The following is a 15,410-nucleotide window of genomic DNA, read 5'->3' on the forward strand; positions in this document are numbered from 1 at the left end:
CCTCCCCCCCCCCCAAAAAAAAAAAAATAAAAAATCCTCTAACTGGCAGCAAAACTATCGCGTTACGGGCAGGGACACTTTCTTTTTCTCATCCCACAATAATTCCTGTTCCGTTACGGGTATGGGCAGGGACACTTTAATTTTCGCTGTTTTTATCGTCCCACAATAATTTTGGCCTGTTACGGGGTAGCCCGTTCTGCTTTAAGGTGTGCTGGCTGGGCACTATTTTTCATAATTCCTTTCCTCTCGCCCGCCCTAATTTTTTTCCAGTTACGCGACCGCTATATAGAAGTATACGTTCGTCCGCTATATATACTCGGACAACAAGAGGCACCCTTCCAGGGACAGTTGTGTACGGAATTTGGTAGGCAAATGAAACCCTATGTGTTTTGATACATAACCAAAGCCACAATTACATAATAGGTAAACAATGTATGCATTCAATTACTAATTGAAGCGTTACCATATCGCACTGAAGCCGAGTTCAAGGCCCACCTTGACCACCCAAACGAAGCAAATTCCGTTTGTGGTTGCCGCCGCGGTGGCCGACTGGTTATGGCGCTCGGCTCCTGGCCCGAAAGACGCGGGTTCGACCCTGGCCACGGCAGTGAAATTTCTATGAAGGCGAAATTATAGAGGACCGTGTACTGTGCGATGTCAGTGCACGTTAAAGAACTTCAGGTGGTCGAAATTTCCGGAGCCCTTCACTACGGCGTCTCTCATAGCCTGAGTCGCTTTGGGACGTTAAATCCCCAAAAACCAAGCCAAATTCGGTTTGGGACGTATCTTGAGGGGTGTAACTCGACAACGGGTAGACGAGCATATTGATTTCTCTGATAGATATCGCTAGGCGTCGAACGCACCGCTATACGTAGAAAAGTTATTTTAGTTTTCCGAACCGCTCAGGGTTTTCTTCACTGGCCCCGCTGGATGCGGAAAGACTTTCGTTTTACGCATGGCCAATAAAACTAACACTCCTTACTTCACCATCTTCCAGACGGTGGCGGCCTTTTTACCTTGCTTCTTTTTTCTGGTCTCAATATAATATATGTCGCCCGTAGTCGCTTACAGAAAACGGCGTATGTAACAAAGCCGCCAGCGTTGTGTGATGCAGCTATTCGTATGTTTCTCCTATAAACTCCATCTGCGACTGTAGAATAACTTCGAGATCATCTCATCTCCTTAGCTATCGCAACTGGCTGACCGAGGCGCGGTCCGGTCTTGCGAGTCAAGTGAACTGATACGCTTCGGAAATCTTTTTTGAGTCAAGACTGCGACCAGATCAGCCAAGTTTATCTATGACGGCTGCCGTACGCGTACACTGCGCAATTCCTTCTGACAATGAAACGTTAGCTAAGGTGTCGATAAACGGCCAAATTAGGCTCAGTTTTTTTGTGCACATAAAACGTACTCTAGAGTTTACGGAGAAGCTGCCGGTTTAAATTGGTTGCTTGGTTTGAATAAAATATAAGAATTTTTGTTCACTTTCTTGGGCAGGCTTTCGAGTCATGCTGCTTCAAGATATGGTCATTGTCAAAATAAAAAGTGACGTTTCTTGTAGGCAGAAAACTGCCCCAAGTTTTGATGGTAATGCGTAAGGCGATCCCTTAGCAAACTGTGCAATATGGCAGCAATGGGTATTGCAATATCATTGGCAGCCGCGCAGTCGGGCGGAAATATCTGCACACGTTTGGTCCCGTATTCATGTAATGCCCTGCTGTATAGCACGTGAAGCGCAGCACAAAACGACTTCACGCCTGCCAGCTCACAAAACCAGCGCGTTCCTGGTTCCTGTTCGAAAAACTTCCTTACCGCTTTGTTCCAGACCAAAACGCTATCTCTTTGCCTCTGAAGTTTTATCGTTTTTTTCCCACAATCAGGGTGGCCCCACTCCCTCCTCGTGACGGCGACGGAAATTAAGGACGTCAGTCTTCCTCTGGAACCCGGTGGGTCGGCGGCAGACGCCCAGATTAAGCGCTTCTACCAATAGAGCGAGGCAAGCAGCCAGGCCACCGTGCTGCACTCAGCCACAAGCGAGGACTCTTCGGCGGATGACGGGTTCGTCTCAGTGATGAGCAAGAAAGCCAAGAGAAGACTTCGTAATAGTGAGGACCCATCCTCATCAAGCACATCTACCGTCATCACGACGCGAGGTGCATCGGCGCATACAGTCCTGTTTACGCCTGAATGGCCAACCGACAACCTCAACCTGCTGAACAGACAGGCTATGTCGGTGTTCCTCGAGGCTCGCTTCCCGAGGGTGATCAGGGATGTCAGGATCAACAGCCGAAGGAACCTCCTTGCCATCGATGTAAGGGACCGGAGCGCCTTGGAAGCTCTAGCCACCATCAAGAAGATCGGAGACATCCCCGTCCGCTCTCTTGTTCTTGAAGACAATGGAACAACTGCTGGCGTCATTTACGACATCGATGCGAACATCCCTGGCTCCGACCTGCCGATGCTCTTTAAACCAGCGGCGAACAGCATCGAAATAACCAAGGTTCAACGCCTCGGCAAGTCAAGATGCGTCAAGCTCACTTTTAAGGGCGATGGTATTCGATCGCACGTGAAGGCTGGCCACTTTCGACATGCAGTTCGCCCATTCGTCCCGAGGCCGCTTCAGTGTCGGAAGTGCATGGAAATTGGGCATGTAAGTGGTGTTTGTAATAACACCATAGCGTGCCCGCGCTGCTCTGAAGCGCATAGCGGTGACAGTTATCGCGCTACTGTCTTGAAGTGCGCCAACTGCTGTGGCCCTCATGACGCTTCTTCGCAAGTCTGTCCCCGCCTGAAGAAAGAACGGGCGGTGTTGAAGCAAACGGTGCGAGGCCATTCAATGCACAGAGAGGCCGCAGCTACGGTGCGTCGTCGTCATTCGCGTCGTCGACAATCTGCTAGACGAAAGGCCGACAGCGGCAGGGAAGCCCCCATCGCTCCTGCTACTTGTCCTCCCCCTCCACCGAGTAATGTAAGCACTGTGACTGGTGAAGCCGGAACGAGTGCTTCAGAGGTTACATGGCCACCATTGCCGAAGCCGCGCTCGACCTTGGTGTCTGAGCAGGCACCATGCCCCCACTGTCCCACGCCTACAGCTGAGCGAGCCCAAGGCAGAGATCCAGCCCTAGGTGAGGAAGTGCAGGTGTTCGCCATCTTGAGGTCTCTTATGAACGCCATGCGTGTGATGCTGTCTAGCTTTCACTCGCCAGCAGCACGGAATGCATGGCAGGTACTGGACGCGCTAAATCAAGTTCTTTCAGCTTTCCAGTAGCAGACAAAATGGCTCTATCCCAGCGTTACCATTTGAATGCCAAATCAGAGAAGCGTCAATTTTCCAGTGGAAAGCCCGGGGACTCAATTCCCGCATTTCGGACATTCGCGAATACGTCTATAAACACAGATTTGCAATCCTTGTGATTTGTGAGCCCAATTTACAAAATCTCACCCGAATTTCTGGCTATGAAGCGTTTGCATCCTCCACGCACAGGGGAAATAGCAAGGTCATCCTCTACAGTCGAAGGGAGATTACTTACGTGCACCATACGGTTCCATCTCACGACCATAACCAGTGCGTCTGTGTAACGGTGAAAAGGCGCACCTTGACGTTTACGCTTGTGGGCGCGTATTTATCTCCAACAACAAGGTTTGACGCCAACAGACTGAGGGACTTGTTGACTGCAGTACCTGGGTCTTTGATTGTCACTGGTGACTTTAATGCGCATCACGCCATGTGGGGAGGCATCCGGATCATTTCGAAGGGAAGAAGTCTTGTCTGTTTCGCATCTGACTACAACCTACAATGCCTTAACGAAGGTTCTGCAACGTACATTCGCGGGCTGTCTTAAAGCAGTTGTCTGGACTTGACGTTTGTGTCTCGGTGCCTTGCGAGACGCGCCCGGTGGTTTGTCGACGTGGAAACGCATGGAAGTGACCACATCCCCACATATATTATTGTTCCTGGTCTCGCTGGAAGCAGATCTTCCAAACGTTTGCAACGAATAGACTGGTGTAGTTTGAAAACCTATATGGAGGAAGCCTGCAGAGAAGACATTACAACATGCATTGAAGAGCGCATCAAGGAGGCTATGAAACCCGCGAGATGCTTCTTCACTCCAATGCCAAAGTTCACAGACTTCGATGTGGAGCTGCAGCGCCTCCGATGAATTCGACGAAGAGCAGAGAGAAGATGCAGGCGCACAATGTCGCTGCACGACTTAAGGAATGCAAGGCGCACATGAAAGAAAATTCAGCGCAGAATTCAAATCTTGCAGGCTTACCGTTGGAAAGAATTCTGTGAATCACTGGATCCTCGAAAGCCTCTCTCACGTATCTGGAGTGTGGTGCGTGGTTTGCGAACATCTCCTCAGCTGCTCCAACCATTCAAGTCTCTTGCACTTCACCAAGGACGGAGCGAAGCGGAGATTGGTGAAAATATTTGCGCAAGAATAGCAGGTCGCAGGAACCAATCCATAACTCTGAATTGCTGCGAAGTGCCTAGATCTAGGGATTCACGAAGGGGCCTTCTTTTCTCCATGGAAGAACTAGACGCCGCCATGGCCGGTTGCAGACGGTCTTCATCGCCGGGGCCCAATGAAGTAACACACTCTGCACTTCCAAACCTTGGTCAGGAGGCCCGACGTCTTCTTTTAGAGCACTTCAACTCATCATGGTGTGCGGGTACAGTTCCGGGCGTGTGGAAATAAAGTCGTCTGGTTCCAGTCCTTAAACCTGGAAAATCGCCGCTTGGCCTAGGATCGTTCTGCCCAATCGCATTGGCTAGTTGCGTGGGCAAACTCATGGAAAGGATGGTGCTTACGCGAATTGAGTGGTATCTAGAGCGCTATCAAATATATCCAGATGTAATGTCCAGGTTTCGGCGGGGACTTTCTTCTATTGATAGCGTGAATGACCTGGTTTCATCTGTTCAACGTCAGAAGCATCAGAACCGCTTGACAGCGGCGTTGTTTCTGGATGTTAAAGGGGCGCATGATAACGTCACTCATCAAGCTATTTTGGACTCTCTAGAAGCTGCAGAACTTGGTGGTCGCATGTTCTGCTGGATACGCAGTTATCTGTCCAACCGATCACAAATTATGCAGACTGGACGGACAACATCTTCACATTACACTTCCCGTGGGGTTCCACAAGGTGGAGTACTCAGCCCAACGCTTTTCAATCTTGCGCTTGTCGGCGTTGTCGATGTACTACCACAGCTGGCGAGAGTCTCAGTCTATGCAGACGATATTTGTATCTGGGCATCAGGAGTTACGCGACCACAAGTTCGAGCAAGGCTTCAAAAGGTGGCAAACATTCTTGCGGCCTACCTCCGCCTGCAAGGCCTGCAGATTTCTACTGAAAATGTTCCGTTGTTGCCTTTACACGCAAGGACATGTCCCATTACCCTGTATGCATAAATGAGTCAACAATACCCTATGAAAGAAGCCATCGCTTCCTCGGAGTATTCATCGATCGTAACCTAACATGGAGCCCACATGTCTCGTACATGAAAAGGCGACTGACATCGATCGTTCACGTTTTATACTTTCTCGGAGGGAAGTCGTGGGGAGCATCAGTGCACTCGATGCTCCAGCTGTACAGCGCATTATTCATGGGATTCCTTCGGTACAGTATCCCTGCACTAGGAAACTTGAGGAAAACGAACATACGGTGTCTGCAAAGTGTTCAGGCTCAAGCTCTGCGGACGTGCCTAAGACTGCCAAAATGCGCGTCTACAGCCGCAACAGTACTCATCGCTCAGGAGAATCCAGTGACTGCCTATGTCACAATTGAAGCCTTGAGAGCGCATATTCGTCACCTCTCTCGGATTCCCATGCACCATGTTGCCAGTCTTCCTGCTAACCGGCCGAGTACTTCGTTTGCGAAAATTGTTGATGCCCATCGCGACTTCCTACCAACCCAATTTACACCAGCCTCTAGGCCGTCTTCTCCATTATGGAGTCTGCACAAACCTTGTGTGGTTCTTTCCATACCGGGCATCAAAAAGAAGGCTGATTTATCGACGGCAGCACTAAAACAGACAACTATAGAATATTTGCATGAGAAACACGGACACCGACTGCACGTATACACCGATGGCTCAGTGACCCGTTCCAGTTCCTCCGGCTCCGTAGTCATCCCCGTAAGGACCATAGTTAAGAAAGTGAAAACATCACACTGGACTTCATCGACTGGCGCAGGACATACTTCTATTCGTGTCGCCATTGAGCATATCAGTGAAGAAACACCCCAACAATGGTCTGTTTTCACTAATTCAAAGGAAGCTCTCCAACCGTTACAATCTGCTCTTTGTCATGGGTCCCATGAACAACTTGTCGCCGAGCGCTCCAAGAGAGCTCCGAGAGCTCCACCCCACAGCCATCAACAAAGGGCACGATATTGTTTACCAATGGCTGCCAGGACACAGCTGCATCGCAGGCCGCACGAACTGCTCACCATGAGGGTGATTTCGTGTCCATCCTCATCTCTAGAGCCGACGAAGCGGATAGGCTTACACCACTGTCACGGGACATCATGCTTGCCGCGTGGAATTCAGGCCAATTCTCGCATTCGCGTTTAAAAACCTTAGATCCAGATATGAAGCTTCGGTTTTCATCCGGCCTACCACGACGTGAAGCAACTTTGTTGTGTCGCCTGTGGCTTGGTGTAGCTTTCACCAAGCACTACTCCTTCTTAATAGGCATGGCTGACAGCCCTGCATGTGCCATCTGTGGGTGTGATGAGACAATAGCCCACATTCTTTGTGAATGTTCTGCCTACAGTGCCAGAAGACAGTCTCTCTGCCGTGCACTGGACCATCTCGGTAATATTACTGGCGGGACTAATTTCCATGGCGTAGCTACAGGAAGAAGCATTGGCTGTGGCGCGGGGATAACACGCATTAAATCTGGTACGCTCGCAGATGACCAGCTATTGAGAGAATGCGCACTACGCGGTGCTGAGCTCACGAAGACAAGGGATATGGTGCAAACCTTCATCGAAAGAGAGAGCTCTATCAGCCGGGCCATTTTCAGGCATATGGGAAGCCAAGAAAAAATTAGAGAGCACTGCAGTCTGCTACATTGAAGAAATGCGAAAGCATTTTCGTTTGAACGTTTGCCACTTTTTTTGCAAGTCATTGTTGTCACGTGACACGTGACATCGTTATAAAGTGACCCTTCGATGACTTCGAAAATTTTTCTTGCATGTCACCGTCACATGACACTTTTTACGTGACCCTTGAAAGGCGTTAGCAACTTTTTTTGCAAGTCATCGTCGTCTAGCATTAGTACACATCCCCAACACACTTCACCGTCGTACACACTGCAACGCGTTCACTGCGTGCCTTTCCAAACGCTTGAACCAACGGCCCTTCGTGGCGTGGAATGCTGAGCTTGTCGTCTCCCCGAGAACACATCTCGGCCAGGTGTTACATCTATGAAAGACACGAAGACAGTGACTATCAACTGGGCTGGTTCCCGTTATTGACATCTTTTTTTGCCACCGTTTCAGTTAAGTTGTGTTAAGACGTGTTAAGACGTGTGTCTCAGTTGCGTGGTGTTGTGTTTCGATTTAAGTTCCTCGGCTATTGGCTGATTACTTTGTGAACAATCTATATATCTCTTTCCTGCATATAAATGCATGCTGAGAAAAAAAAAGCTATCGTGGCGTATTGGTTGCGTGCCCGCCTGTCACGCAGAGGGCCAGGTTTCGAACCGCAAAGAAAAAAATTAAAATTGGTTTTGAGGAAAGGCAATGGCGAATTGTCTCACATATCTCGTTGGACACCTGAACCGCGCCGGAAAGAAAAGGATGAAGGAGGGAGTGAAAGAACAGAAGAAAGAGGTGCCGTAGTGGAGGACTACGGAATAATTTCGACCAACTGGTGATCTTTAACGTGCACTGATATCGCAAGGCACACGGGCGCATTTTGTGTTTCCCCTCCATCGAAACGCTGCCACCGCGGTTGGGTTCAAACCCAGGTACTCCGGGTCAGTAGGCCGGCGCCTTAAACACTGTGCCACCACGGCGGGTAAACCGCAAAGCTAATAATAATAATAATTGGTTTTGGGGGAAAGGAAATGGCGCAGTATCTGTCTCATATATCATTGGACACCTGAACCGCGCCGTAAGAGAAGGGATAAAGCAGGGAGTGAAAGAAGAAAGGAAGAGAGAGGTGCCGTAGTGGAGGGCTCCGGAATAATTTCGACCACCTGGGGATCTTTAACGTGCACTGACATCGCACAGCACACGGGCGCCTTAGCGTTTTTCCTCCACAAAAACGCAGCCGCCGCGGTCGGGTTCGAACCCGGGAACTCCGGATCAGTAGTCGAGCGCCCTAACCACTGAGCCACCGCGGCGGGTACCGCATAGCTGGGAAATTTATTTTAAAGCAAAAGCTTTACTGGCCGCGAACTTGCGATTTCGTCGTGGCAGTGCTCTGACGACGCGCATGACAACGCAACGCGTCTCGCCGCGGATATTTCTCTGTTTCGCTGCCTAGTCACTACTGCGCATGCGCGACTAGTAGCACCGAGCCACAGGTGTTGGGCCGCTCCGCAGCGCCGCGCCTTTCCTCAAAATCCAAGTTTCAATTTTCAGTATTCTCTTTCTTCTCTCCACCCTTTATCCCTTTTTTTAACGAGTGGATCGGGTGTCCACCGAGATATCTGAGACGGTTACTGCGCCATTTCGTTTCCTAAAAACCAAACAAACAAAGTGAGCCGACGGCGTTTATAGAGCTCATTGGCGTTGACAACTTTGCAAACGCCGCTAATTTTCACAAAAAGGAAAGGCGCACAACCGGCTCCGTGGCTCAGTGGAGACTTCAATCTCGCTTTCATATAGGCGTTTGCGTCCAACTGCAAAAGCCTGCTTTCAATGCGTTCCGCACACTGGATAGGCAGCGCGCCCTGCCTGCCACCCTGGAAGGTGGCATGCAGTGAATGGTTGATCGCGAGAGATTGATCACCATATGAACGCTGCGGCCTAGCTATTGCTGCAGTGCCGCATGTCAGCCGCAAAGCTGTTAACGCTAATGCATTCTGGCCACATCTTTCTCCCTCACCACCGCCACATGCATCAAAGCACGAATGAGGCTTCCGCTTATCCAGGGAGCCAGTTATGCGCCCTTCCTTTGCCCAAAGCCGTCGCTGCCTAGAATATTCTCAGTGCCAACGCCAATGAACACTGTGAACGCAATCTTTCGATTTGTCTATCCTGGATTAGCTGAGCCAATCCGCATTACTTTTTTTTCGAATGGTCTTTTTCTTGCGGACACACACTGCCGATACAATCTGCCGACAGGTACTGTACACGCCACATACGAGACAGGAAATGCTTTCGCATCAAAAGTTTGAAGCATACACCTCATGGCACCGCGTAAAAGACACCAACAATAAATTTCGACCACCCGGGGCTCTTTTACGTGCACTGGCATCGCACAGTACATGGGACTCTAAAATTATCCCTTCCCTTACGGCGCGGTTCAGGTGTCCAACGATATATGAGACAGACACTGCGAAATTTCCTTTCCCCCAAAACCAATTATTATTAATATTATTATTATTATTATTATTATTATTATTATTATTATTATTATTATTATTATTATTATTATTATTATTATTATTATTATTATTATTATTATTATTATTATCATCAATTTCCTGTTTTAAGATCCTGTATATTCCCAGTTCCGATTTTGTAAGCATCCCTGTTTTACACAGAGCTCACCCTGTTTCTTTAAAAATTTTTTAACCTATGATTGCTGATTTGCCCACTACTGCTGTCCAGATAATTGCTTGTCAATTTTCTAGTTCGCTTTCTCCATTTCATGTCAACATTGCTTATGTATAGTTATCTGAAAACTTTCCTAGCCCACTCCTTTTCTATCATTTTTCTTAATCGCTCCTCATATGCTATCTTACTCCTAGCTTCTCTGCTCTCGAACGATGCCCATCCCATATCACCCTGTACCACGATTTGGTGTATTGCCATGTCCTCCCAAAGCTACCTTCTCTACGCCGCGTTGTTTGATTTCTAACCTTGCTTGAACATCTGGCCTCATGCACAGGACCGCATTCCCGCAAGCCAGGCTAGGAACCATCACCCCTTTCCATATCCCTGTTACCACTTCAAACCTCTTGTACTTTCACAGTTGCCTATTTTTCATGACAGCTGCATTCCTACCAGATCTATTCATTACATATTTTTCATGTTGTCAGATTCAGCGCCGTTATTTATCCACACCCCAAGATATTTGTACTTATTCACTAGTTCTAGCCTGGACTCCTGTATTCTATGACCGGCCTCATCTTTAAATATCATGAATGCAGACTTTTACTTACTAAACTTGAAACCTAGTCTATCTCCCTCTGCACCACAAATGTCTATAAACTTCTGCAAATCTTCCTTGTTGTCAGCCATTAGCACTATATCATCAGCGTATATTAGTCAAGGTAATGACTGTTTAATCCATTCTCCTTGCTTGAAAAACGAAAGTTTGAAGCCTAGTCCGCTCCTCTCTAGGTTGGTCTCCAACCCTTGAAGGTGCGACATGAACAACAAAGGAGACAGAGGACATCCTTGCCTAAGCCCACGCTGTTTCTCTGCAGGCTCTGATACATTTTTTTTTCCATTTTATAAGCGCTTTGTTGCCTTTATATATATATATCTTTTAAAAGATTAATTACTCCATCTTCCACATCAAATGTGCCCACTATGTTCCACAGATACTCTTGAATAACGTTGTCGCAGGCTCCCATAATATCCAGAAATACTAGCCTTAGGGGCCCGTGTTCCTTTTCATCAATCTCTATACACTGCGTCAATGAAAACAGATTGTCCTCCAACCTCCTTTGTTTCCGGAACCCATTTTGTAGCTCCCCTAGCACCGCTTCGTTCTCAACCCAAGCCTGCAGTCGGTCTTTTATAATCTTCATCGCCACCCTGTAAACCACAGATTTCACTGCTATGGGACGGTAGTTGCTTATGTCAGCTTTGTCGCCCTTTCCCTTGTATATCATGTTCATTCTACGGAATCGCCATTCATCGGGTGCTTTGCCATCCACTATCATTTTGTTCACTACCTCTATTAATGTTTGCTTGGATTTTGTTCCTAGCTTCTTTATTAACGTTATCGGAATACCATCGAATCCCGTCGACGTGCCACTAGGAACCTCCCTTTCTGTCCTCTCCCACTCTCTTTGCTGAAATGAAGCAACTGCAGTAACCGGTGTTTCCGCTTCGATAAATTAAGTGCAACATTTCTTCCTTTAAATTTTTCTGTCATCCTTGTCCCTATACGTTCCATTGCTTCATCCCCTTCAAGTCGAATATGCTGATCTGTAACAAGAACCCTTTGCTCCAGCCTAGTCTTATTACTCATTGTATTTTGACGTTTCCAGAATTTCTGAGCTGGTTTGATATCCTTTCTTTTTACATTTGACATCAATTCGGCAATCTTTCTTCTTATTTTCTCATTCATCAAATATGATGCTTCCCTTCTACGCTTTATGAAGGTAGTGTCATCTTCCGGACATGGCACAAGGGCGAACTCGGCCATGAAAGGGCCCCGAGTGTCCACTCTTTACTTCTATGATACTCTGTGTCTTAATTCCATATTTTAGAAATCTGCACTGTGCATATTCTAAAGCGACTTGAACAGAGCTACTTGTTACAATGCCACCTATAAGGACCAACATTGTGGTGTCAGGTAGTCTTCTATTAGGATCGACTTATACTCTGGATTTTGTGAGAAAAAAATTGCCGCGACTTTTGAGGCACATTACACTTCCTTAGAGACATTGTTTTCTTTTCTTCTTTCAGTTTTGTAATAATATAATTGGTTTTTGGGGAAAGGATATGGCGCAGTATCTGTCTCAAGTACGGTTGGACACCTGAACCGCGCCGTAAGGGAAGGGATAAAGGAGGGAGTGAAAGAAAAAAGGAAGAAAGAGATGCCGTAGAGGAGAGCTCAGGAATGATTTCGAACACCTGGGGATCTTTTAACGTGCGCTGACATCGCACACCACACGGGCGCCTTGGCGTTATGCCTCAATAAAAACGCAGCCGCCGCGGTTGGGTTCGAACCCAGGAACTCCGGATCAGTAGGCGAGCGCCCTAACCACTGAGCCTTTCCCTAGCAATCCCCAGGTGGGCTAAATTATTCTGGAGACGGCCACTACGGCAACTGTTTCTTCCTTTCTTCTTTAATTCCCTTCTTTATCCCTTGCCTTACGGCGCGTTTCAGGTTCTTTGACCCCCTTACCTTTATCTACCATGTTCATTGCACTTAATCGCCATGCATGGGGGCTTTGCCATCCACTATCATTTTGTTCTCTGCCTCTATTTAGGTTTGCTTGGATATTGCTCCTGGCTTCTTTAATAACATCACCCTTTATTAACATCAGCTGAAGATAGCAGCGCCGCGCTTCGGCTGCAAGCACGCTCTGGCTGTCGGCGCGGCTGCTCGGTTGCTTTTGGCAAAGACGGTGCTATTGCAGACAGGCGTGCCCAGGAGGCGAGAGCGTTTGCAAGAGACGCATCGCTTCGGTGATGTGCTTTTCTTTTATGGCAGTGTCCCTCTATGTTAAAAGTGGCGATCGACCGCAGTAGTCCCGGAGTGGTGTTTTGATCCTTCAGCTTGAAAGGCGAAGGAACACTCCGGTTTTACGCCAGCCGCAAGCTGCTGGTAAAACCCCAAAGTAAATCCAGCTTGCGGGCGCCTCATCATAGTGGCCGCCTTGCCGGGAAGCGCACTAGATTGTCGACTCATCGTGTGGGCGGCTTCTCACACCAAGCCCAAGTGAGGCAGCGCAGGCGTTTCCTGTCGAGCAGCCGTTAGCGCGCAAAATGGAGGCCGAATTCGCCCATCAATAGACGACTGGTGACTGAGCCAAAGAGAAATGACGCTGTGATGCATTTGGGACAGCGACGAGTCGTCCGCGGCACTTTCATCGACGATTGTACCTTATGTGAGTCCTGTTGAGTAGCGCGAAAACGCACGGCGATAAGTCGAGTGCCGCATTTGGAACTACAAAAAATAAAGGAATTGAACATGTTGCCAGTTTAACATCGCAGGCCAGTAATGCAGCATCGACGTCGAATGAAACATGGTAAAATCAAGTACAAAAACTAAATTAAGACTCATTACATGTGGGTCGTTCCACGCGGAAGAAGACACGTAAATTTTTTAACTCTTTATTGGCGTCAGAAAATTACCTTGGTTTAACATATGCACTACGACGTTGATGCTAGATTTATTAAAAAAAAATGTTTGATTGACGTCATGCTCGGAAGTTCGAGAAAAGCCTGTGCTAATTCTCTGATTTTTCAATAATCACTCTCTGCTTGCCCAGACACCTGTAATGGCATATAAAAACCCAAGTGGACGTTCTTTCTTACCGAAAAATAGGAACCTTGAATGAAGTGTTTTTAATGCAGAAAGGCGATACAAAGTTTGGTGAATTCTTGCATTTTCGCGAATTATTTATTTCCGCTTTAAAATCATTGCACCCACGGTACTTTTGTAACATGCTTTCAGGGACGTGGTTATGCTTTTTCATATGAATGACAAAAAGCTCTCAATTTCTGAAAACTGGCGCATTGAGGCCATGAAAACTCAGTGTGGGCAACGGTCCCTGGTATTCTAGATGAACACGAACATTTGGGGAATCCCTTATTCAGAACACACCAAAAATTTGGCAAACTACTTTTCGTTGATGTGGAGCAATTATTTTTCAAACAGGATTCACCACGTCATGGTCAACTGGTGCGCGCCCCGCGGGCCCCGCGCGTGGCCGTCTCTTATATGGTCACGTGAACGCGGTCTTCATTCGGGTCGGATGTAGCTGGTCACTTCTCTGTACCGTCTGTTTCCTTTATTATAGCTTTTAAACATACATTTCGTCTGGATAACAAGTAATAGTAATTTTCTATTCCTATAGTATTTTCTATTCCGCTCGAGGCCAGGGCATCTCCCAGCAGGCCGCGCTGCGTCTATACAATGCCGCAGCTTTGGGGGCGGTGCTCTATGCGCTGCCGCTCGTCACGGTGCGCAAGCCGTGCTGGAATAAACTCGAGCTTCAGCACCGCAAGTCCCTGCGCGTGTGCCTAGGCCTGCCCAAAAACTCGCAGTGCGCCATAACGTTGGCCGAGGCAGGAGCGTGGCCACTTGAGCTCCAAGCAGCCCGCAGGGCATTGAATCACATCGACCGGCTTCACCACGCACCGGACGGCGGCTCGCTGCTGCAGCGTATGGGCTCGCGCCCGCGCTCACGAATGAGCGCGGCGCTGCTCCAGTATGAGCAATTCACACAAGGCCCACCCCCTTACGGCTCCTGCGCGCCCTGGCCTGCTGCCTCGGAGGTACAGCGAAAGATCGTCGGCATTGCGGGAAAGCGGAGCACACCCCTCTGTGCTGTGCAGCAGCTGGCCAGAGCCGTCATACACGAGGAGCTCCAGGACCATCTCCTCGTGTACACCGACGGCTCAGTGGCCCGCGACAGCTGCTCCCTTGCTGCGGCGGCCACCATCTCCGCCCTGCGACTGCACAGCGAGCAACACGCAGCCTTCCTGGGCTCCTCCACCACGGCGGAGTTGATGGGGATCCGGCTCGGGCTGGACCTGCTGCTCACCCTCGGCCCTCGCCGCCCAGGAGTGCTCTGCTGTGCGACTCCCGCGCCGCCCTCAGCCGCCTGCAATCTAACGGCCGCGGTACCCCACTAGTGCGGGAAATTCGCTCGCGCATCGGGCGCCTCGCGCAGAGAGGTTGTGCCGTGCGTGCACAGTGGGTGTTCGGTCACTGCGGCATCGCCGGCAACGAAGAAGCTGACGACCTCGCGACCGCTGCGCACCAACTACCTGCCAGCGATCTGCCCCTTGCGCTGGAGGACGTGCGTGCGGCCATCCACGACCATCTCCGAAAGCAGCACCTCGACCCACGCATCGCGGGAGGTGAGTGCATCGACAGTGTCACCGGGTGTCGCGCACTTACACGGTCACAACGTGCAATGATCCTCCGCGCGCGCATTGGCTGCGTGTGGCCCGGGGAACGACGGGTGCGTCACGGAATCGCGACGAGTGATGTGTGTGACGGATGCGGTGCAGTGGAAACACTAGCACACCTGCTCCTTCACTGTGTCGCGTTCGCCGATGCTCGTCGCGATATGCTCGCGGCCTATAGGGCGCAGGGCACACTACCAGCCTCCATCAAGACGCTATTGTGGCCGCAGGGCAGTGCGCGCACTCGTGAGCGAACTTTGGTGAGCCTCTGTGCATTCCTCGAACACACGGCCTTGACGTCCCGTCTGTTCTCCGTCAGGTAGTTACACGCAGTGACCGAACGCTCCGCGAGTTCTACCTTGAACGATTAATAACTGGACGCCCCACTCCAGTTGTTACCAACACAGTGC

Source organism: Amblyomma americanum, chromosome 1 (genome assembly GCF_052857255.1).
Source record: "Amblyomma americanum isolate KBUSLIRL-KWMA chromosome 1, ASM5285725v1, whole genome shotgun sequence".
Lineage (NCBI taxonomy): Eukaryota > Metazoa > Arthropoda > Arachnida > Ixodida > Ixodidae > Amblyomma > Amblyomma americanum.